Below are 26,596 nucleotides of genomic sequence, written 5' to 3'. Positions count from 1 at the left end.
AAAACTACCAGAATATGGTAAAATTAACAGCACTGGCACTATGGGAACACCAAAATGGTTAGTAATTTTTACCGAAGTGCTTTGGTAATGATTTTAGTAAAATGAGGAATAAATTTTAGTTTCATAATATGGGTAAAAATTTTGATTACTTTTCAGTTTTGTAATTTTTACTAATTGTGTGGTAATAAAAATTCTAATCTCAAAAACCAGAATTTCCAGTAAATCGTTGCTATACGAAAGAAAAAATTAACAAATGAATGGTTTAAATACTGTATATTTTGATTTTATTTACCAGAATCATGGTATCTTTTTCACTAGAAATGTTATTACCACACAGTACAGTTGTTTTTCCTGAACTTTTTTCTCCAAGTAGTAATTTATGCTCATGGCTGCAATTATAGTTTGAATTTAAATTGTTTCGAAGTTTTTTGATCCTTTATGTTGGGTGCTGTAGAATTTCATAAATGTTTTTGAATATTTTGTGAAAAATAAATGATAAACTAACCGGCTTTTTGAAGATTAATTCTCTATTTTGAAATAAATATAAATACATTCATATTTATTTATATAAATCTATTTTGTTTCTGTTGAGTTGAACCTTTAATTAATGTATCAAAATCAGATTAAAAAAATTATTGTATTTATCAAAATTTATCAACTAATTTTATATTAAAAATGAATTTGAAATATTGTTAATTTAAATTTTTCATCTGCATATGAATTTATTATAATTTTAGAAAGTATTTTATTTCTTAGGAGGAAAAAACCATTTTACATTTTTGGCAAAAAATGAATTGGAAAGAAAATGTATTTATCTCTTGGGACAAGTACACATTCCTATATCAATCTCAGATATCTTATATTGCGGAAAAAGTCCGCGGGCGTATAAATGGTGTAACACGTGTTTTTGCTGACAAATGGATGCGCCCCCCTGCGGGTTCAGAAGGAACTAGAAGATGGATCGTAAATCATGTCTCCCTTTTTAATAGCATCTCTTGTTCCGATATATACCTTTTATCATAACATCAGTTGATCGGAGCAAATAAGAAGTCAAAGCGGTACTTTAAAAAATATATCGGGAAAGCTTTTTTTACAAGCGCAAGTTAAAATTTTGCAGCTTTGAGTTACACTTTAACACATATTAAGCTGAAACTTCAAACTAGGCATTTTCGAACCTTGTTCAAAGTAATTTAAAAAGCAAGACACAAATGCATGAAGTTAGTTAAAAAACCGAATATTACAAAATTATTAATATATAATTGCTTGTTGTGATGATTTTTTTATTCATTCATTCTTCATAAAGGTTACAAAATGAATCATTATGGTGTTAAAATATAATAGTACACATCTTTAAAAGAATAATCTTCATCAACAAACTTTTTAACTAAAAATTACATTAGATATCGTTTCGAGAAATAAAAAATATTTTCAAAGCAATTAAAAATTGATTTGATCTTCTTACTTGTAAGTTTCAATATTTTTGGAAGAAAAAAATTTATTGAAACATATTTTCTTAATGTCGACACTTATACAAGGCACAAAATAAAGAACAGAACACCTTGATTAATTTTGATCCAATGATTGGATTTTTCCTAAATTTAAAGAAACTAAACTATCAGTTTCCAAATAATAATTTTTAAAAAAATATTTGTAGAAATATTGCAGTAAAATAAGCTTGCATTTGTAAGAATATTACATTTATATTATATTTTAATACGTGGCAAAAATTCGACATTTTATAGTTAAATTTCGATCAATGAAAATTTTTCATTTAGTTTATTGCAGCAAATAATGAATTATCAAAAAATTCCGGCATTTGATCAATGATGGTACAGATAATGTTGAACGAATATGTGTTAACTTAAATTTATCTCTGTAGATATTAAATATTTGAACACTATAATAAGAGCATACACACACTAGCCAATGAATTAGAAACCTTAGATTAATACTTTTTAGAAATTCTTTTACACGAATAATAGCCCATATTCATAGGAGCATCAACTCTACAAGTTTCTTGAGTGCATTATGTCCAGAGATTACCATATCTACACAGACTTTGATAACCAATTAATTAATTTCACTAGTAGATTATTTTCGATCGAATATGCCCTTAGAACATGCCTCAAACATTTTCATAAACTTATGACTCGGATTTTGCAGTGGCCAAGGAAGATGTTAGAAGTCAAATTGATGTTCATCGAACCAATTCTGTGAGCTTCCGGCTCGATAAACAGTTACCTTATCTATCACGAAATATCCCTCACCTTCGGTGCAAAAATGTAATATTTTCAGGATGAATTTGACCAACCTATGTGCCCAGGTATTACAATGTGAATGCTCGTGTACTGCTTGATGTGTAAAAGTATTGCATGGTTTTTTGTTTACTTTAGAAAAACACCAAGGGACCCATCCCATAGTAGCAAAATATGTCTCACGCCATTATACTCCAACCAGACTCTTCCCCAGTGCGAAAGAAGAAATCTCCCAAGCTTCTAATTCATTGGCCAGTGAATGTGTCACTGCTACGACATTCTTTTGCATTTAAAATTTTCAGAACGTTAATAAAAACAATGATTTTTTTTTTACAAACATACATTTGAACTTATTTTAAAACTATCTGCAGTGCGTCCCAGAATTATAGAGACAAACTTCAAGGAGAAGTAAGGTCGGAAGTAAGTAAGGAAGTCATAGCAACGCATGGTCGGAAACATCTTGGTTCGCCGCTTCGTGGTATTGTTCACAAGAGCATTAGAGAAGACAGACCAGCATTGCTATAGCCATTTAAGCTCTTAGCATGTAGCGTTTAACGAACACCGAGCTGGCAGATATGCACATGATGTTCGGATTGACAGAGGTAAGTGCACGAAAAGTAGAAAGATTGTATTGCGAAAATACTCACAGACAGATGCGCTGGATTGTCCGATGTTTATTAATTTACATCACAGTTTGCGAATGTGTATTATTACCAGGGCGAGGGACAGCAGACATAGGTACCACAACACAAGTGATATCTTAGTCCATTAAATATTTCAAATGATCTCAGTCTTGTGTCTCTTTGATTCTTGTACCTGAAATACTACTTTCTCATTAAGTTTCGGACCCTGGGTAGCTAATTCTGAATCCTTGAGCTATCGCCTACTCTGTCTTAAAGTTTGACCCAATAATCCTGGGACATTCTGCATTTGCAATACTATTTACTTTTAAAAGAACATTTAAAAGAAATTTAGGTATTTAAGTTAATTATTCTGAAATAATTTCATCTTCTACTTTTAAAGTATATTTTATTTTTGAACTTTTTTTTAAATCTAAAATAAACAGATCTTCTTTAATTAAATTTTACAAAGAAAGAGTTTTGCCTAATTAAATTCTTTTAGCGAAATAAATTATCAATAAATAAATAATATTGTAAATAAAAATAAATAATAGTAAGTTGGTGCGTATGATTTTTTAATCAGCAAATTTAATCATCAAATTAAAGTTTAACTATCAATTGTTAGAAAAGAAAAAGGAAAAAAAACACTTTTTCATTAATAATTTAAACCTTTTTTTTTCATTGAAAAATCAAGTTGACTTTATATAGAAACATTTATCGATATCCATCCAGGATATATGTTGTTTGAAATCAATAGTTCCTATTTGCTTTCAATATTCCAATTTTTGATATAAAATCACAATTTTTAATTTTACTTCATAATAAAAATTTTATTTTAACATAATTATATTTATACTGCTCGATCTCTCAAGTTGGTATATGTCATGTGCAGTTTATAATTTCAATGCTCATTTTGCTAAGATAACTTTCAAAATAAATTACCACTTCAAGTTTGATATTAAAAAAACTCACATTTAGCTAATTAACTAAATACTTATTAATAACTAGCTTTGACACTAATGTGTATCTAATTTTGTGTTTAACATTTTATTCCTAGAAGCGTCGATTAAAATAAAACATCTCTCTGCACAAGCATTTGTGAGTTAATAATACTCCTATAGGCCATATATTATTTTAGAGTCTAAGATTGTCTGTTTTATCAACTGAGCACTATATGTAAGAGTATTACAAAAAGTATTTTTGAACATTCTATAATTAATATTTGTGAATATTATTTAAATAAATGCTAATGAATATTGTTTAAATTAATATTTTGGCATATTATAAAATTTCTCTAAGATATCTGCAGTCTGCTTAATTTTTTGAGGAATATTAGCATTCCTCCAGGTCGTATAACCTTTCCAGAAGGTCTGTTTTATAAACCAATAAATGATTTTTAAATTTTTAATGAAAATTGTTAGTGAATATTTTTCAATTAGTATTTATAAATTACTTTTAAATTTGTGTGAGATCTCTACACAATTTTTTCCTTGTTATCTTATAATATTTTTGTGTCCCGTAATATCCGTTTTACAAACTTTCAACTGTGAAATCAATTTGGAAATACAATAAAATGTATTTAATAGAAACTAAAATTTACAGATTACTGATTAAATTTCTGATTGTAACGTACACTCATCTCCACTTATTATTTTTTTAAAAATAGTGTCTAGCTTCCTAATCCTAAGGACATTCTTATTCCATAATCTAACTCCAAAAAACTGCACAACTTTTTCCACCATATCATATAATATTTTTGTGTCCCTCAATATATGTTTCACAAACCTTTTTCTGTGAGCTGTATTTGGAAATACAATATAATGCAATTACAAAAAACTAAAATTTTCAAATTACTGATTGAATTGCTGATTGTAACGAATACGCATTGCTACATACTATTATTTTTTTTAAAAATAATGTATAGTTTCCTAATTTTAAGGACATTCATATTCCATAATCTAATTTCAAAAATCTCTTTCATCAAAGTTATAACAATATTTCTTTACTGCATATTCATACAACATTAAATTCAAATTAAGTCGGAAGAAAACACTCTTTTTTTTTAAGCATTACACGAAGCGAATATAAAGAGAAAAAAATCCTAATCTTTTTATGAAACTTGCCGAAAACTCAACTCGTGTTTAAGCTTGTCACATCCTGATATTTAAAGATGAGCTCGATTCTTGAGATTTATGACGGTCATTGCGCCAGAAAAATACAAAAATCCATTGCACCCTACAGCAAAATTATGTCTTCTTCAATTAAAAATTCTTCGCACATTTTTTTCCTGCATTGACCTTATGTTTTCTTCCTGGGGATTGCTTCTCAGAGGAAGAAAAAAAAACTTTGAAAATAAATTTTTGTTATTTGAAAATGATTGTAAAAAGTGAATCATTAGATAGACTAGTACTACAATTTCTTTTAATCTACTCTTAAAGTACAATTATAATAAAATGTATATTTTACAAAACTTAAAAGTACTTAAGTATTTCGATCCTTTGACCAAGATAACAAATTTCATTTCTATTTTTTAATGTGCACAAAAAATATAGTTTGCATGATTAATACTAAGTTATTCCGATCTTTTGTCTAAGAGAACGCATTTCTTAATTTTAAATTACCAGCAGATTTATATAAGCTGAAAAACTTTCCGCGAACACAAAATCTCAAATAAAAAACTTTCTACAAGCAGTTTATCGACTCTTGTAACTAATTTCATCCCTTTACGTCTTCACCTAATTTTGATAATATTTGTTCAAAACCCACCTTTTTTTCAGTTGTTTTAATATTTTTTTCAAATTCTATATTGATTATCATACATACCAGCTCACATTTTTTTTAAATTTGGCAGCTTTTTTGATTATATGAAATACGTCATTGACTTACCTAAATTAACCTTATATTTGGCTTTTGTAGTATATTTAATATATAAATCGCTCAGAAATATTTCAATGCAATCATTTAGTTAATATTTTTATAAAAATTATTACGATGCAGTTTAGCAGTAAATTTCTGTAGTTATAGAGAACAGGAATTTTCTGTTGAGAAGTTACAGAATTATTATGTTTTTAACAGAAGTTTTCTACAGTGTTTAACTCCTGTGCCGTTTTCCTTACCCAAATACAGTTTCGATCAACAGTGGTTTTGTGTGAAAAAATTTGTGAAAAAAGTGTGAAAAAATTTGAATTTTGAGAAAAAAAGGGAAAAAAATTATTTCAAGGTGTCGCCGCCCCTATTTTCTTTACACTCCGCCGACGCTTTTACCCTTTATTCTTAACAGTACATACTGTTTTATTTATGCCTGTCTTATTTTTATTAAATCGCAAAAACATTGTACATTGCCATGTCTCCCGACACCTGCACCTGAGTTAGAGGCTTCTGTCTCAAGGTTGAAGCAAAAAGTTGTCTGCTTAAATTACGAGACTGCTTATCGGATTAAAACTCAACCAAACCTATTTTATTCCTCAACACACGCACCATGTTATTCCACGTAATTCCTTTTTCTCACACGAGAAAAAACCCTTTCGTTCCAAACTGTTTAAAATATCGTTTTACTTTTAGTTGAAGATCGCAGATAGCATCGGCCCACGTCGACATATTCAGTCAACGTGTTGAGAATGTGTTAACAGATCGTATTAACTACAGCTTAAATTGAGGACGGATAATTTGTATTCCCATTATAAGTTTATAATTAAGGTTTGAAAGTAATGTTCATATAAGCACGTCACTTAGTAAATCTAGCAAAATTTAACACACAAGAACATATTAGTACTCATGTAAATTTAATGTAATAACTTATTCTTTGCTTGAAATATGATTTTTTTATGCTGAAAAATATCCGTTTTTTTTTTTTTTTTTTTTTTTCATTTGTGTGTTTACTTATTTGTGTGCTTGCCAAGTAGCGTTCAAAAAACACTCAACTTCTTGATTTTTTCAAAAAAAAATTTGCAATTAGTAAAAGATACATTAGATGCAAAGTAATGTTCATATAAGCATGTCACTTAGTAACTCGAGCAAAATTTAACACACAAGAATATATTAGTACTCATATAAATTTAATGTAATAACTTATTATTGGTTTGAAATGACTTTTTTAAGCTGAAAAAAATTCGCTGTTTTGTTTATTTGTGTGTTTACTCATTTGTGTGCCTGCCAAGTAGCATTTAAAAAACACTCAACTTCTTGATTTTTTTTTAAAAAATAATTTGCAATTAGTAAAAGATACATTAGGTGCACATAAGATTTTGTTAAAGATACATAATGTAACTAACATAAATTTGCGTATATAAGTAACATCCCTCTCATTCAGGTTGTAAAAACTATAAAATTTCAATCTATATTTAGCCTAACACTATAACCACATTACCCAGTCTTACTTCATTTGTTTCCATATATCTTTATATAACATAAAAAGATAATGATCTAAAATTATTGCTCATTGTTATCGGTGCCTTTTAATGGACAGAAAAATTATATGATAGGATCATTAATCAGCAAAAAATAAGCAGAAATCTTTAGTTGACATCAACATAAAATTAATTAAAGTTATTTAAACGTTTACAAGTAAATTGTTCTTATATGGCCTATTTAACGATATTTTTATTCCATTAAATTTTGATTGCCATAATATTGACGAATAAGAATGAAATATCTTTGTTTAATACTTTTCACTCATTACTTTTAACCATTATATTGACATTTTAACTACTATTACTTTTACTAAAATGGAAAATAACATACACAATCTAATTCAAAAGTAAAAACTTTAGACTAAACATGGGAATGGAATTTTTTTCTTTTTATATATAAGTAATTTTTTTATCCCCATATTATGCATTTTCTAATAAACACAACGAATTATCATTTTACAATAATTAAACATGTAAAATTATGTCCAATTAACATATGAAATTAAAACAATTATTGTAAAATAAATATTTAAATAATTTCATTGGAGATAAGCATTTGACGAGTTTTTATAATAACCAAAAATTAAATAAGAATTTAAATTATAAGTTTGAGGATAAATTTACAATCGAGCAAAATGATTAAGTTAAAAATTTATCTAACTGCTAATAGATCGAAATATTACGTGGTTTTAAATATAATTTAAATTTAAAAATCTGATTATCGTCAAGAAACGGAAATAATTGCGGAACTATCGAGGTGGTTGGGTGGTTGTTTCAAAATTATTCGTTTTTATAATTAAGTATCTTCTGAGAATCGAAAGAAAAAAGATTCGACATATTTGTAAGCTTTTCTTCTTATATGATTCTGGTTTATATTCATAAAAATTAAGTGGTTGATATGTTTCGTTTTCACAGTATGTATTCTCGAAAATCCAGTTATTCCCCTTTATTCCGCAAAATCAAATTATTCCACAAAATTCATCTATTTGCATTTACAAAAAAACAGTTATTAATAACTTTTGCTTCCGTGATTTGTATTCACAAATATTCATTTATTTTTCCACTTCGAAAGTTTTTCCCTCAGTCTACAAATTGAAAAAATAAATAAATAAATAAACACAAATTTTTTCAATGAAAATATGAAGAAAAATAATATGCGAAAAATTTTTCTCTACTTAATAATCGCCGCGCAGTCTAGTATGTCTACCCTATGAACCCAACTCTTCCTGTCGCAAGCCCACAACAAATGACCCATTGGATCACCTCCGCCCGTGGCCCATCCCTAAGCTCACGCACCCTCTCAACCCTGACCTCTTTGACCACCATCTGCGTTTCCCGCTATTCTCAAGCAACTAATAGGGAAATTTCTCATTGGAACGTGGCTTTGGAATTTAGTTTTTTATCGTTTGTAACAGGTTTCGGAATGAATTTTCATTGATAATCTTTCTGTTTCAAATATATTAGTTTCCTCTTCATAATTTCGTTCTTCGATAATTGTTGAATACGTTTTCTTGTTATTTTCCCACCTTTTCCACTGTTTGATACCTGAAGAATAGCATTATGCATGTAAACAGATTGCTAAAAAAAACTCCCTTGAGGAATTTGTTTTTGAATAACAATGAGTTATTTAAACAATTTAATACCAAAAACGGTATCAATAAACAGTTTAAATAATTTATAATTAACAATTTAAAAAATAACAATTTAACAATGAACAATTTATATTAATAAATCAATGATCATATTACTAGTGTGAAAAAAGTTTAGTTCAGGATAATGAATTTAAACTTAAAAAATAAATATAATTTTACATCATTTGTTTGCTGATGATATTTTGTCACTCACAATTAAATAGATCCGTACATGTAAAATAGTTTGATATACTATAAAAAAAAATTTATTTCAAAATCAATGTTTTCCTCCGAAGTTTACACTAGGGAAAAAATCTCTTGTTATAATTATACAAATACTTGATCTAACCTAATTGGAGTGTGGTAATATTAAATCTGAAATCATTTTTTGTTTCAAAAGCTACATATTTCTTTTAAAGGGGGGTTTATAGTTTAAAAACGGTATATATAACTGGGGGAGGGCACGTAAATGTTTCGATAAACTTCTAGGGGAGTCAGGGCACGTCATCAGGATCAAAAATGCTTAGGAAACAATGCCCGTAGTTGTCATCATATGTGTCTAAAGGGTGCGTCTTATGTTCAGATGCGCACAAAGAAACAGTTCATAATAGGGAAACACTCTTAGCGGCTCATGGTAATATTTCTGGACATGGGTTTCAATAAAATTTTTATCCTAATAATGTGCCCTAACTACCGTTGAATTTTGTCATAGCATTTATGTGACCCCCTGTAATATATAACATTTTTAAACCTGCATAAAACAGTTTAGCAAGCTTTAAAATATTTTAATTATATTTCAAAATGAACAACAATACATTATAGTTTAAAATATATAGAAAAAACACAGAAAGTTCTGCAAACTGAAAAAAAAGTTACATTCGTAGATAGCTAGTTTTTCTTGTTGATAATTTTTTAGATCTGTATATGTTACGAAATTTTAACATACTCATTTCCAGTATATTATAATTTACTTTTCAATAATTCCTACTTTTAAATAATTTTCTTAACACTTTTATTTGCAGTTTTTATATGTATTGTATTAAACTGCCATAAAAATAGTTTTGCAACTATAGTTTTAAATGTTCTGGCAAAATTTCTAGTTCAAAATGGAAAATGCACTAGATACTCTCATTTTATACTATTTAAGATGCGTTGAAAATTTAAATTCCATCGCAAAACTATTATTCATATAATTACGTTTCAGCTTACTTTAGTAAGTTTCAACTTAGAACAGTACATTTTAGTTACGTAAATATATCCTTTTATTACGTATATTTATACTTTTGTTATTATTTGTCTATATTGTAAAAGCAGATAATCGTGTTACATCCTCAAAAAAAAGTTGACAATCTGAAAATAAAAATTTATATTTATTTACGTATGTTGAAACAGTTGAAATTAATTCTTATCTGCCCTTTTTGTGATTTATATAATCTTGAAAAGATACTTTGGAAAACCAAAATTATAATTTAAATTTCAAAAGAAAACGACAATACAAAATTAATTTTGTGATGCAAAAAACATTGAAGCAAAATTCCCAACAATATTCTTGAAAGATAAATGTTTCTACTCCATTACGAAGGCAAACATTCTAAACGAGCATCATAATTACTTTTGACTGCAACAATTTTATTTTTCGATTTCAGTTCTCATAACACACATGTCTAACAACCCTTGCAAACTTTTAAATAGACTCATCAACATATCGGATACTTAACATTCTATCACTAAAGTCACCAAGCTTTAAAATTTCATCCACTTCTTTACTTCATCAAGATATCGACTGCTTTGTTACGTGATTTGTAAGAGGAATACCTCCGAATGAAAGTATCTTTAGCACTTCATCTCATGTTCCTTCCCATTTAAAGCGCTGTGAGACATAATTTCAAGATGGACTTCTCGTTTGTGAATCATACCGAAAGCCGAGTTTGTTTTTATTTTTTTTATCTTCGCCAAGAGTTCGTGCATTCCCACTCTTTGCAGCGATAAAGTTTGATGAAAACGGGATTTATTGCGGATGTGCGAAATATAATCTAATAAAATATATGGTCACAAACATGTGGGCCGAAATTCTAAACTTTTAAGTTGAATATGTCGGTCACGAAAATTGGTTGTTTCAATTAAGTACTTTGATTCTATTTTGTAAAATGTTAGTTATATCATTTGATATTATCAATGTTATTATATTATACATTGTTTTATTTATTATAATTTCGACACATAATCATATTACAGATCTCGCTTTATTACGATTTAGTGATTATCAATTTGATTGCAATATCTATTTTTATATAGTCAGTATTATTACCTAAACAATTTCATTTTATTATATTATGCACTTATATTTTATACTACTGATGATATTGCATTAGATATTATCGATAATTTTTTTTAAAAATTGTGTCGATATTGGATTATCGATATATTAGATCATCGATTCACATAGATCATAGTGTTTTTTAAAGTTCGGGTATAGTTTGACTTATATATAATGAAAACATTTAAATTCGAATACTAATACTCTTATTCTGGATGTTGAGGTAACTATCCATTTTCAAATTAACTAATACAAAATACAAATTAATTATACAAAGAGTATTATTTAGCCTATGTTTAGCATTTTTCACGATTTTCCCATTGCTTATTACATAGCTTCAATTTCATTTTGTTAGTTCTTGTTGAGTTTTCATTATTTAAGTTATAGACACCTTTAAAGGCTAAGTAAGAATATAAGAAACACGTAATTACATAAAACTTTTGAAATACAAATTTGATGACGTCATCCCCAATTTGTATCTGAACAGTGACGTTTTACTTGTCACAATCTAACACAGAGCCCCTGAATTAGAGAAACCGACTCGTCCACCATTTCGGAGCAAAAACTTTCACTACTGCGGTTGAGCTATAAGATTTGGCGACTTATCGCTACAAGCAACGCTATTAACTCAACTAGGATAATCCCTTAAGAAAAGCGTGTATACTTACATCGTTTTACATTGTTTTTCGGAGGCTTTTTTAATTCTTGAACAAATTCATTAAAAAATTTATTATTATTGTTATTTTAAATAAAAATATTATTCACTACTAAGTCGAAACAGTTTATACACGTTTTTGGTTCTCTAATTATTATAAAATTAAAAAAACAAGCAAATGAAAAAGAATCAGCAATTTATATTTCCATAAGATTTAAGCTCATGTAAAATTGATCCTGATTTTGGACAACTTATCCATTTCAGTCTTTTTGGAGGAATTTTTAAAGGATTTGGAATAACATTAGGCCTTAATTTTTGCTACCATCTTTCCTATTTACTTTAAGTTGAGATTCTTCAAAATAAATATGCAAGAAAATTTAAAATACTTTTTTTCATTTTCATACTTAAATTATATCACATTAAAAGGTTCAGAATTTAAATTTTGTTAATTTACTCCCATCAATATTTCTTCAACAGAAACTAATTATTCAAGCAATTTAACAAGAGAAGTTTAAAGAAAAAAAAGCAACATTTATAGATCCAAAAGCGTATGAAAGATCGCATATTAAATAGATTTCTTATTATAAATATAAGCAAGCAGTTTGAACTTTAAGCGATATGCTACCATAAGTTACTAAAAAAAATTATATGAGACAGGATTAAAATGCTAACTATCTGACATATTGGTGAATAAAAATGGAATACAATTCGAAACAGGTCAATATTTATTTTCAATAAAACAAAAGGAAATACTTAAAAGTGAATACAAAACTTGATGATTCTCAGATAAGTTTGGCGAATGCTTTTCAGTCAATCTCTTGCCTTTATTTACTTGGTTTTTTGCCACACAAACACTCAAAATTGTTAAATAAATTATTAAATATTGTTTAAAGGTCATGTTTTAAATAAATATTTACTTAATAAATATAATTTTCAATGAAAATTTTTATAGTTGATATTTAGTAAGAACTGAACAATTCAAGAAACCCGAAAAATTTATTTATTTTTCGCTTATTTATTTTTAAAGAAGCAGACAAAAACAAGCATTCAGAAACAAATTCTAACAACTGAAGTTCGTTTATATATTACGTATAATAAGTTAATAAATTATTTAATATAATAATATAATATAAATATAATTAATATAATAATTAATATAATCTAATTAATATAATAATTAATATAATATTAATAATAATATAAATAAATTAATATAAGTAAATAAATTCAATCAGATCGGTTGAGACTTTCGGATTTGTAAACGGTATATACACATTATTGTTTATTTATATAGATACTAGGAGGCTTCGCCCCTTGCTCGCTGGCGCTCGTCAACCCCCGGAACTGCTTTCGCAGTTCATTTCGGATTGCTTCGCAATCCAATGCTCGCTTTGTTCGCTCATTGGATACGTTCTTAACTTCTAGCTTTTATATACTTTTTTGAATACTGAAGTTCCGAAAACTTTTCACTGTAGAAAATTCTAAACCTGTACATTTCAATATTATCTGGGCATTTGGCGATACAACACTTATAGAATTGAAGGATTTGTTACGTCAAGCACTCAGGTATCATAATTTTGATCTAGTTGCGCTTCTATGTCATTTTGATTTATGTTGCTAAGTTAACTTTCGAAAAATTCTATGTCTCGCAACAGCATTTTTATTTTTTAAGTTGTTTATTTTTATTTCTTTTAGAATTCGTTATTTTCTTAGCGAAATGTTTTTTAAACTAACAGAATTCTTTGCTGACTGTTCTCTGTATATATGAAGAAAATAAAGTAAATATTTAAGTGTTGTGAAAAGAATCTTATTTAGTTGTAAAAAGTACTTCTTTAAAAATGAAAACTGTTGCCACCAGCGGAAAAGAAATACAGCCAAAATCTGGGAGCCACGTAAGAGAATTATATATATTAGATTAACTTTAGAACATTGTACAATATCTTTTAAAGTATAAGAATGAAAAACAAACTTATTTTGGCCAAATTACATTATTTTCTAAACGAGAAATTTCAAATTAATAATTTTTTCCAAGTTTATAATTTTTCTAAAGTTAAGTTATAATAATAAAATACATTAATTTCGCTTATGTCGTCATCAAATTTGCTTTTTAATATATCGTTATGCCAATTTTATTAAATTTGCAAGTTCACTATCAGTTTTATATAACTCATCAACACAGAGACAAATTTTTTCACAAATTTCATTCGGATGTGTTGAGCATTTTTACGGATTTTTCGCATGTGTTTAGATGATAATATATTTATATGTGATGAAAAATAAATAGTTTTCTCTCTATAAAAGCTGTGATGTAATATCTCGCCGAATAAGATGCTGAACAACCCAAAACATTGCATGAAGGAGCACTTTATTCCGGGTAAACACCGAATCGAGCTTTCATATACGATTTCAAGGGTGTAGTTTAAATCTAAACACTTAAAATTGAATAACCTTACACCAAACTCTAGCGCTTTTAGATTGATTATATGAGAATTATTTTCACTTCCGAAAACATCAATATTGGCGAGTAAATATTGGCGTTTAAAATCCGGAATGAGCTGGCGAGAGTGTCATTTTTAAAGCTGATATTCATCATACAGAAACAAGATTTCACCGTTAAATACGTTCGTTCGTTGTGTAATGCGGATAATTATATTTTAATTTTTAAATCTTAGAGAACTATATTAACTTATTTTAAAATGTACCATTTCTATTCGCTTCTGTTGTGTTAATCTTAGTTCGAATTCGTTTTAAGATTCTCTTTGTGCTTGATTTAGAAACTAATTTTATTTTAATAATTAGTGTATACATGCATTTTAAATTAGTGATTCTTACTTTATGTTGTATTGTAAAAATAACTTTACTGATTCTTAAGTGTATCTTATATTAAGTCAACGATAATAAATCTATTGACGCACTAGTCACACCGATCCTCAAAGGAAATTTTTAGTAACCAGTAAATTCAGTTATTTTTAGCAACTACATGAAGAAAACATTCTGCTGAAATTATTATACTAAACGTTAATGACATTTATTACTAAAAAAAACATAATTCTGGTTAATAAAACCAAAATATATGATAACCATTCATTTGGTAATTTTTCAGTTCGTATAGTGTTTTACCAGAAATTCTGATTTTCAAAATTTTGATTATTATTTTCACATATTTAGTAAAAAATACAACTGAAAATTAAAGCTAATCTGACAAAGCTTTATGCCATACTCTATTGACCTTACGAAGTTAGCTCTCTTGAGACAAACTTATTCATATGTAAAAACGTCATTAATTTTATCTAAAAGCAAAAATTTACTCTAACTTACTCGGATATATTTTTTGCATTTGCCAATTCCAATAATGAAAACATAACTGCAGTATAAATTAATTAGTTTTCTTAAGTTATTCAACTGTGTACCTTAAACAAACTCATTTTGAAATGAGTTTTCAATGGAGATTCTGCAAAATGATTTAGAACATATTTTTAAGACCTCAAGAAAAAAATATTGACAAAATAAATTTAAACTATTAGCAAAAAAAGGATAGCTACTTTTCTTCTGAATCGAGCAGCGTGGTCACTAACCGTACCTTTTAAGGAGTGTCTCGTCTGCATCATTTTTTCAGTCCAATATCCGCCAATAAATCAGGATTTTAATCCTCTAGTCATTAGGAAATTCTACGATTTTACATGAGAAATATGGGAAATATTCCTCTGATCCGGATGTTACATTGTAATCATAAACTGAACATTCTAGTACCATAATGTCATTTCTGCATTTATGTATGCCATGTTACTTTTTTTAATTACCCAAAAAAGAACATCAATTTAAATATTGAAACAATTATTATTTCAGTTATTTATTTATTCAGTGGTGATTTTTAAGAAAGTTCTGACAAAAGCTTTACATCTAATTAATATTTTATGAAAATTTAGATTGGAGTTAAAACTTTCAAATGATGTATTTCATAGCATCTTCACTAAAAGCCTCATTTAGTCACACGGAGAAAAAAAAATTCAGGCAAAATTACCGAATTGTATGACAATATTTCTGGAAAAATGCCCATAATTCTTGTTAATATAAACAAAGCATTTGGTATTTAAATCATTTATTTGGTCCTTTTTCCGTTCACATAGTAACGAATTACCGTAAATTTTGGTTTTTAAAATAATAATTTCAAAATTATTACCACACATTAAACTGAATGAATGGTTTGTATGCCGTGCAATGCTCTCGGGTATCATGATAAAATTACCAAATTTTACATTTAGCAACTTTTATTCTATATTATAGAACCATATTGCATTGTTCATTATGCCAAAAATCATAACCAAAATGCTTCGGAGAAAATTACTGAAATTTTTGGTATTCCCATAAACACTCCAAAATTTATCATATTCAAGTAGTTTTAAGGATACTTTTTCTCACTGCTTATACGCTTAAATCAATATGATTTATAATTAATTCATTTATGAAACGTTGATAGTGACAATTTAACTTTCATTTTTAATTCTTTATTTCTTAAAATGTATAGGTTTATGGATATATATTACCCATTGGCAATGCTGTTCATCATTACATGATAATTGGTTCATCATTACATGATAATTGCTCTTCCAATACTTGATGCAGGAGTTCCCTTGTCTTCTGAATTGAGTTCAAAATTACAAGGCAAAATTACAAGACTCAAAATTAAGTCGGCTGTTCAGCGACGGTCATACAATAAAATGATCAGTATACTTTACAAATTTCAAAAAATTAATAATAAAATTTTGAAACTAAAAATGTTAAAATAGTAATTTTTTTTATTCCTTAAAAGCGTAATGAAGTAAAAAATAGTGTTGAATGATCTTATTTTTAACTAAATGTGTAGTCTTCTTTTTATTTTTTTAGCTTTGTGGTATATATTAAAAGCCCCCTCTTTTGAATTATTAACAGTAGTAACCTAGGTAATTTCAATTCACTAAATGTAGTTAATAAAAAACAAAAACCTGTATTTTATATTTGAAAGCTAAATGTAGCTAAACCCATGTATTCTTCTTCACATAAATGGTATTCTTGAGCAATTAATAAACCGACCTTGAAATATAAGTCCCATATTTATTGTCACTTCAGCGTTAACAACGATATGCGCTCCTTTTTAAGGTCCCGCCCGTTGAGAATTTTCTTTCCTGTAAGGTCAGGGTTGACCGGAAGTATTGACCCCACACCTGCAACAGACAGTATGTAACATTCTATATTCAGGCATACGCCTTCACGTCATATGACTTATAATCAATTTGATGACATTTATGGGCTTGTAGTTTGCGGTAACTGAAGACAATACGCAATTAACGTGAAAGTTACATATAAACGTATTGTTAGAAGTATAAATACTTAAAATTCGAAATCTTAATTTAATCAACACATTTCATGAAACAAATGTCTAAATAAATTAATCATTTTGGATTAAAACTTTAGAAATATTTACCATACACTGTCTCATACTGGAAAATATAGTTCTAACGATCTTGTTCTTAATGTACTTTTGCGTATTTAGCTAAAATCGAAAACTTTTTAAGCTATTCGAAAAACTTTCGTACGCAATTATAAATTTTTTTATCCAAACGTAATTCCTGATTAAAAAACGAGTTTTGATAATTACTTATTATTTTTTATTAATTAATTTAATAATGTTCGAAAAAATTTTGAATTGTAAGCGATACAAATAAGTTTAATGTACAGTTTAAATGACGGAATTTAAATGAATTAAGTTAAATAGTTTCTAAAATATCGAATTTCTAAAAAGTCATATATTTAAAAATTCGATTTCTAAAGATCTATTCAACCAATTTAGTTCAAATTTTCAATTTTGTCACTTAAAATTACGTTCTTTAAAACAATGCAAAACTTTTATACAAAAATTCAATTCAAAACTTTTTCAACTGTTATTAAATAAATTAATAAAAATAATAAATGATTCTTAAAGAATTTTTTTTCGATATGGAATTATCTGTAATAATCATTTTAACAACAATAATAATATTGAATGGAAATGATAAATGAATTTTATAATTGCATGCAAAAATGTTTCTATTAGCTTAAAAAGTTTTCTTGCTATAGCGAAATGCGCAAAAAGTGAAATTAACATTACGAGGCCCATATTTTTGACAGCTCACCTGACTAAACCACTATTGGACCTTATTTTTCAGATTGCGGATACACCCTTTCATTAAAGGGCCAAAAATCCTAAATCCATGAAAGAAGACATCTTTATTTTGAGAAAGTAAGCTTTGTAAGCTCTATAATACTATATTAGTATATTTAAGGTCACCCCTTTAAACGTGCATTTAAGATTGTGCGCTAATACGTGAAGATACGATTATTAATTCAAAAATTTATTCGGTTTCTATTTAGCGAACTGTACATTGCATGATAAAACCAAAACAGAAACACAATTAGTTGAAATGAATAAAATGATTTTGAACTCTATAATGATAAGGAATGCTGTGAAATCACTACACTTACGTAATATTCGAATTTAATATTTGAACTTCTTTTCGGTCTTACAGGTCACTGGCTTAACCACAAATGAATTTTTTCACTAGTTGAAACGGATCATCTGAATTGAAATTTCATCCATTTATTATTGTTCATTTAAAATTAATTATTATCATCAAACATTTTTTTATGATATCTTTCATTGTACGCTATTCACTCTAAGAAATTCCAGATTAAACTACGATGAAAGGACCTACACTCAGGTTTCCAGTACTTTTTACTGTAATTTGATCTAGAAATATTGACAGTATTGAAGCAACCTATGCAAGTAGAAACTATTGAACCTATAAAATTATTATTAATTTAAGAAAGATTATAAAATGCTATACCTCGTCAAAATAGGACAATTCTACAGAATTAGAAAGTATCCGTACACCAATCATGGAATAGTAAAAAGGAAGAATACAAGAATTATAACCAACCTGTAGAGTTAAAAAATATTTTGGGAATTACAGAAAGTAATTTTAAATGCAGTAACGTTTGTGTATTTTTTATATGTATCTAACTAGTGTTACGATATCATTAATTATATCACAACTTAAATTGTATTTTAATTTAACTTATTTCATTTTATATTTATTTTAATTTAACTGTTTATTTAATTTAATTGCCTTTTTCTTTACTTAAAGTAGAGATATAAATTAAATATATTTCTGGTTCTAACCTGTTTTTTAGATAACTTTATGGGAGATGATATTTATGAATTTTACTCTTAACCTAAGGTGATTAGTTTTAGGTTTTAACTTTTAAGGGAGATGTGATTTTGTAAAACAGTAAAAAAAAAGTCTAGGAGAATTGATAGGAAATGAAAAGAGATAAGTTAGAAAAATAAGTAGATAGTCAAATGAAACTTCATTCAGTGAGATTGATAAAAAAATGTTTCAAGAAAAATTTTGTTAGAACATGAAAAGAAAAGATGATCTGTACCGAAATTGTAATCCTGTTACATTCTTAATTTCTTTTCTCTATTTGTAATATATATTTTAGAGTTGTAATTCATTTAGTAAAAAGTATTTTGATTTTTACGAACATTCACTTTTTTTATTATTTTAAAAAATTAAATTAAAGGTGTGTTAGATTTATATTTTTTGTAGTTTAATTTTGTGCGTAGTCTTTTATTCTACCGCTAGAGTCGCCGCCTAAGCAAAACTAAACAGCCGAACTATTTTCTTACAATAAAAGGGTATAAAAATGTTCCTCAAGTTCGATTGCTACTTTATGTGAGAGAAAATTAACAAATACTGATCCCAGCTGTTACAAATCAGAAAATATCTAAAAAAAAAATTTTATATTTAATATACTCTTTGAATTAACAAAAAGTTTATCAAATTTTATAAAAAAAAAATTTGCTCAAAAAAATGGACCATATATTAAAAATAGGGTACAGAAAATTGATTTTTATTACTACGTTGATAATTGTATCGACGAAATGAGTTGTCGAGGAGATAATCTTATTAAGCCAACTGGCATCGATGAGCTTAATATACGTATCATTTTTAATTCGAAATAGTTAAAGATATTCGAAACCTGATCGGAAGAAACAACGATATTATAAGAACTAAAGTAAACTTATAATGTTTTAGTTTGTTTAGTGCAACATTTTGATGCGTGAGTCCATTTTTCGCTTTGTGTCACTATTAAAATACAGAAAATATTTCCTTCACAAAATATCATTAATATTTTTTAAAAAATTGCCTATCAAATGCGTTTAAATAACTTCATTAATTTATATTCGAAAAAAATTTTTGTTTAATTATATCTTTTTATGAATTATCTTATTTAATTCGATTTAATCAAATATGGGTTGCAATGCACCTTGTCTAGAAGAACGTTATGACATTTCACGCAGTAAAATAAATTTTCAAACAATGTTTTAATGTGCATTGTGAATCTTATAGCTCGTTGCGATGTTTGAATTAATTTTTCCTTTCTCGTTCTTGTAATTTTAAATTTGATTCTTATCACACGCAACTTGTGTCACCACACCCTTTCATAAACTATTCAAAGCTTATCGAATTTCATTTATTTTCTTTCTTTGTTGGCTGAAAAACCTCTGATGGGATGTAATTGAATGGGCTCCCATTATCAAATCTGACCATTTTGAGTCATCTGATTATATTTCTTCTGGGATCTTGCATAACAAGGTGATCGGGATAGACATAACAATCTTTCCTTCCCAAAGAAAATTGAAATAAGTCTAGGGGGAGGGAGGGCGGAATGTTTTCAAAGTGAAAATTTGATCCCTTCCGTATTGCAGTAATGCGTGGGAGATATTTCGATTATAAATATTGATACTGTTTTGCTCTTTGTGTTTCATTTCTATCAATCAATACAGAAGATTTTTGTGATAAGCACTTACGAGGAAAATATATAAATATTGCTTTTCTTATTAATAGCCGATCTATAACGTGAATTTCGGCGGCAGAAAACCTCCTACACGGCAGCGAGTGCTGCAGATTTTACGCCTAGTTTTCCGTTTTATTTTATTTTTAAAAGCAGGCAACAAATGGGGGCAAAACTGCCGAAATTCCTTTTTAAAACATCTAGCTAATAATAATACTTAACTTGTTTCTTATAAAAACCAAAAACGCCGAATTGAGAGAACACAGCAAAGGGAAAAAAAGTTACGATTTTTTTACTGTTGCTTGATTAGAGAGTTAAGTACACGGGAATTTATTCTATGTGATTTAATATCATTGTATAAAATTCTCCCTAAATTTGAACAACATAAAGTTTTAATTTATAGTTTTTAAAAAAATTACATTTGTAAATTTTTCTATATGGATGTTAGATTAAACTGAAATGTTACAATCATTATATGTCTGACTGCGTTTAGGCCGCAAACAAATTTTGAATAATAAAAACAGTTCTGCAGATTTACTCCATGCATTCTGCTTTCGGAATAAGAAAAAAAAACTTTTTAAGTTTAAAAAGAAACATCGAACAAAAATGTGTGCTTTCCTTTTTCACTAATACATTTCGAGTCTAGAAATTTACTCAACGTTGTAAATGTTTTACAAAAAACTTAATATACTGCAGTAATATCAAAATAGTATAGTATCTGACACTTCACTCCGTCTGCAATATTTCCCTTATAAAAAATAAAAACGTTAGATAGGAATATATTAAGGCTATTGTCTTTTCTTCTTTTCATGAAATTAAACTGAAAAAAGGTTCAAATCAAATATAACTTCCTTAGTAACTCTGAATCTGAACTAGGTCTATACATAATTGTCTCTGAGATTTTTTAAAAAAATATTTTTATCCAGAGTTCATTTTTCATTAAGAATATCAAACCTTTTTACTAGCATATATAAGTTAATTAATATTTGTCTAAAATTTATCTACAGTGATTTTTTTTAATAAAACATTAATTTTTAGAATTATTATATTCATATTCAACCTTTGGATATTTAAAGAAGATATGTTTTGGTACTTTTCAACCTCCTAAAACAAACTATAGAAGAATCGTGTGGAATGAAAAAAATCATTTTTATTTATTTTATTTATTTATTGTTATGTTAGATGTACAAATTAAAGAGAAATAAGTTAAAGAGATTTAAAGGAACATGTTTTTCTTTCAACAGTAGTCAATGACTCTTATAATTTTCGGCCGTAACTAAAATGGGAAAAACAATAGATTTGTTTTTGAACAAAATGAAACCAGAAAACATTTGTTTGTTCAAATATAAATTGCGTATAACAAATTAATTAATTTTTATTTGTATATTATTCATTGATTCCTCTTATATCATCGCAGATTATTAGTATTAAATTATTATTATTGAATCATAGAAATATTTGATATGACTTCGGAAATGCACTAAAAAGAAGGGGGGGGGGGGAAACGGAGCACTCTGAATAACTTTTGATCTGATGATCGGATCTTCACGTTCAAGGACTCAATCTGAATGGTTCGAAGGGGTGACCTCAAATATGCTAATTAATTAGAGCAGACGATATTTTAAGTTAGAAAATCAGACACAAAAAAGTATTTTCTCTAAATAAACATACCTTTTTTGGGGGGGGGGCAGATTCTGATTTCTGATCCACAAAATGTAGGGGGTAGCTGCAATCTGGGAAATATGGTCCCCATAATTTTTTCAGGAGAACGATCCAAAGTTTGGACCTCGTAATGTCAATCTTATTTTTTGCGGATTTCACCATATCTCGAATACTTTTTAAGCGAATTAAAAAAAATTGCACACAATTATAAAGATAATTCTATACAAAAAAATTAATTTTAAGATATATTTATTATTTTTCATTATTTTATTTAGTAATAGACTAAAAGAATTTTGATTGTATTGTATAGTATTGTAAAAAATTTTAAAGTATAAAAATTTTTGCATCATTTTAAAGTATATATTTTTACATCACAAAATACAAAATTTCCTGACAGTACAATAGTTCCTGGGAACTGTTCGACTGATTTCGCTCAAATCCGAATCCGTCGAAAAAAAGGTATGTTTATTCAGAGTAAGTACGTTTTTGTGTCAGATTTTGTAACTTTTATTTTATTTTATAACCGTCGTTGAACAGCCGACCCAATCTAATGGGTTTAAGACTACTAATGTTCAACTCTGCAGCCTTGTAATTTTGAACCCAATCCAGAAGACAAGGGAACTCCTGTATCAAGTATTGGTAGAAATTTGCCTTCGTGGAGGACTTTTTGACGGAGCTAACCCGCATTTGCGATACATGGAGAGGAAGACCGCGAGAACCTCCGATGGTTAGCCTGACGGATAGGGGACTCTAATCCATGATTCGTCTACCACTGCGGATATTTCACGGCAGCACAAGCCGGATGCGGAATTCATGTCGACTGGGATTCGAACCCGGTTCGTCTCATTGGAAGGCGAACGCTCTATTCCCTGAGCCACAGCAGCTCTGATTTTGTAACTTAAAAATATCGTCTGTACTAATTAATTAGTATATTTGAGGTCACCCCCTCGATCCATTAAAATTGAGTCTTAGAACGTAACGACCCGCTCATTAAATCAAAAATTACTTAGGGTGGTCAGTATTTTTCTTTTTTTTGGGGGGGGGCACACTGTACATTTAATTCGGATTGAGTGATTTTTTAAAAATATGTATGTTAAAAAAACATAAATAAAAGTTTTCTTGATGTGAAATTGTTTTTTGTAACTTATTTACTAACTTCTAAACTCCACTAAGACCCGATTGAAAAACTATCACTTTAAAACCTCTTCATGAAATGATGATTAGAGCATTTTCAGATTATTTTATTTTTAACAAACAGTATCTGAAAATGGCGGACTATAGCATATTTATCGAATGTACAAAAGCTAAAATAAAATGCTTCATGGCTTCATAAAACGGCTACTAAACTAATTATTTGTTTAATATAGAAATCATTGGATATTTTCTTTTTAGATAAAATATGAATTTTGCTAATTGTAACCGAGACTGTTCTGAAGATAAGGGGGGCCCTAACCAAGGCATCATGACTTGTTAAGAAATTAGGAATGTATTCCCCCTTTAGCTAAGGGGCCTCTCCACCAAAATAAAGCTGTCAACGTCTTTTATTAGCCCGGGGGTGTAAGATAATATTTCTGATAAAATTGCCGCTGAAAATACGAATCCTGACATGTCGTGATTATGGTGTTTTCCTTTAAAAATTCTAATTTATTGTTTCAGAACTTTTGTTTCTAAGGTATAAAAAATAATTTTTTGCTCATATTTGGAGATTATACATCGTTATACTTTATATCGTCGATATCAAATTATATGCATTAAATAATGAGTAATAATAAGTAATCAAATAATGTGTATCTCAAAAAAATAATTATATCGAGCAATACGCATTAAACCAATTTAAATATAAGTATTAATAATAACAATAAAAACCAAATAATGTATTTAAAAAATCTAATAATATCTTCGATCCAAATAGCATTATATTAAACTAGAATATTAATCGGAAAATTAATCAAATAATGTGTAAACGAAAACCAAATGATATGTTCCGATAAAAAAATCAAATAACATATATTCAAGTAGAATATGTATCGAAAAATCTAATCAAAAAAATAATATGCATTTAACAAAACTCGAAAAATATTTATCGAATTAGGAAGCTCCACTCCAGTTCGTAATACGTATCAAACCAAATCAAATAATAGGTATAGAATAATACGTTTGAAACCAATTCAAATAATTGGGATGATCAACTATACAAACTAATGATATGTTTTAAAAAAATTAAATAATATGCATCCAGCAAAATATTATTTAATAATATTAAATCAAATCTATATTAAACTAAAATCGAAAAAAATATTACATTGTATGCATTAATAACAACAATAAAAACTAAATATGTTTAAAAAAAATTTTGTTAAGTATCGAGCCAAATAACATTAAATCAAATCTGTATTAAACTGGAATATTAATCGAAAAATTAATCAAATAATATACATTTAACTAGAATGTATATCAAAAAATTTAAACTCGAAAAATATTTATCGAATTAGGGAGCTCCATCACTGTGATCGCATTGACCAATCTCCATTATTGCTTCAAAATCATTTTTATTTCTTGACAATAAACAATTAAAATTTATTCAATTGGGTACTTACAAAACGATATGAGGCAAAGAGATTATACCTCACCATGTAATTTAAATCGGATTTAATTAGATACTTGTCAGCGATGTTACGCGTGTGTGTCGAACCTGATTGGCTTCTGAATTCACAAATGCCAGGATTTCCCTACGATGACGTAACATGCAGGTATCCAATTAAAAGACACTGAAAGTTTTATTGCAAAAACACAGATTTTGTTCTATAGATTTAGTTTCTGATTCAAATGGAATAAATTTTAAAACCTATAATCATTTTGCTCGGCAAAAATTGTATTTTCACTCTTGAAATTCTTAAATTCCCAAATTACATTTTTTTTAAATTTTAAAATAGAAATTTCAACTTTTGTTATTAAATAATTACCGAAATGCTTTTCGGTAGTTTAAATTTAAACTTAATTTTAAAAAGAATTCTTAGTTAAGGCGAAATCATTTGTGGATGTTTGAAATCGGATCGTAAATTTCTTTTTCAGCAATTAAAATATGAAATTAATATATTAGTTCCTGAATATTTAAAGCCTTAAATATGTATATTTTCTGAGTGAATATAAGTATTTAAACATGACGAGTTTTCGGTATTCCTTAAAATTTAAAATTCATAAAATTGAAATTTAAAATTCATAAAAATTCAGTGTTTCCCAAAGTGTGGTAAGCGTACCCCTAGGGGTACGGGAACAGTTTAGCGGGGGTACGCGTTCTTATGCGAAATATCTTGCTAAAAACAAAAATTTCCAAAAATTTTATTTAAAAACAAAGCTAGCCATGAAAATTTACGATTACGTTTTTTCCATTGGCTATTTTTTGCGGAGTTAACAGTTAATAATTTGTGGTGTCGACAGCCAGTTGTGATTTTTAACTGTTGTGCAATTTTTCATAGTAAAAAATACATTCATTTTTGTATTAGTGGTACACAGCGTTACGACAAATTTAGAAAGAGAACACGAAAGTCGTAAGTTTGGGAAACACTGCTTTAAATCAGTTTCAGTTTTACAATAAAAAGAATGAGATTTCGCTGTTTTATAATAGAACTTTCAATGTGAAATTACCATTCATGTTTAATCATTATTCATTCATTGTTTAACATATTTTAAATTACCTCTTCGAATCATTAAGATTGAGTCCTCGTACGTGCAAATCCGACCATTAGATCAAAACTAATTCACGGTGTTTCGTTTATTTTTTGCACACTATACATAGATTACAAAAGCACTTTTGGCACCAATTGGAATTTTAAATGATATGCAAATTGCAAACAGAGCACAGGAATTTTTACTATTCATACATTAAAAAATTGTAGTAAAGAGGATTATTTCAATAAACTGCAATTTCAAGAATAGTTCTTATTCATAAAAGAACCCAGCTTCAAATTCTTCCTATTCTGATTGAGACAAAATTTAAATTAAATTCCATGATAGTCTATGTAGTCCCCTTTTAATTAATTATTAACAAACAACGTAAGAATTGTGTTATCTCTTACAGAAAAAAATATTCATTAATAGTTAAAATGTGTTTTCATTAGCAATATTCGCGTTAATGAAAGTACTGAAGCATGACATTCAAGATGGTACCTTTTT

The 26,596-nt window shown here is 27.8% G+C and overlaps 1 protein-coding gene across 2 annotated transcripts in view; it reads left to right on the top strand.

The window, feature by feature from the left end:
- Window positions 1–26,596, top strand: part of LOC107442309 (protein Wnt-7b-like) — a 100,257-nt gene that overhangs the window by 38,606 nt on the left and 35,055 nt on the right.

The sequence above is a fragment of the Parasteatoda tepidariorum genome, chromosome 2 (genome assembly GCF_982258835.1).
Source record: "Parasteatoda tepidariorum strain Cologne lab strain chromosome 2, Ptep-v5.0, whole genome shotgun sequence".
Taxonomy (NCBI): Eukaryota; Metazoa; Arthropoda; class Arachnida; order Araneae; family Theridiidae; genus Parasteatoda; species Parasteatoda tepidariorum.
Note: the sequence above shows the minus strand (reverse complement) of the source record. Positions and strands in the feature narration are given on the sequence as shown.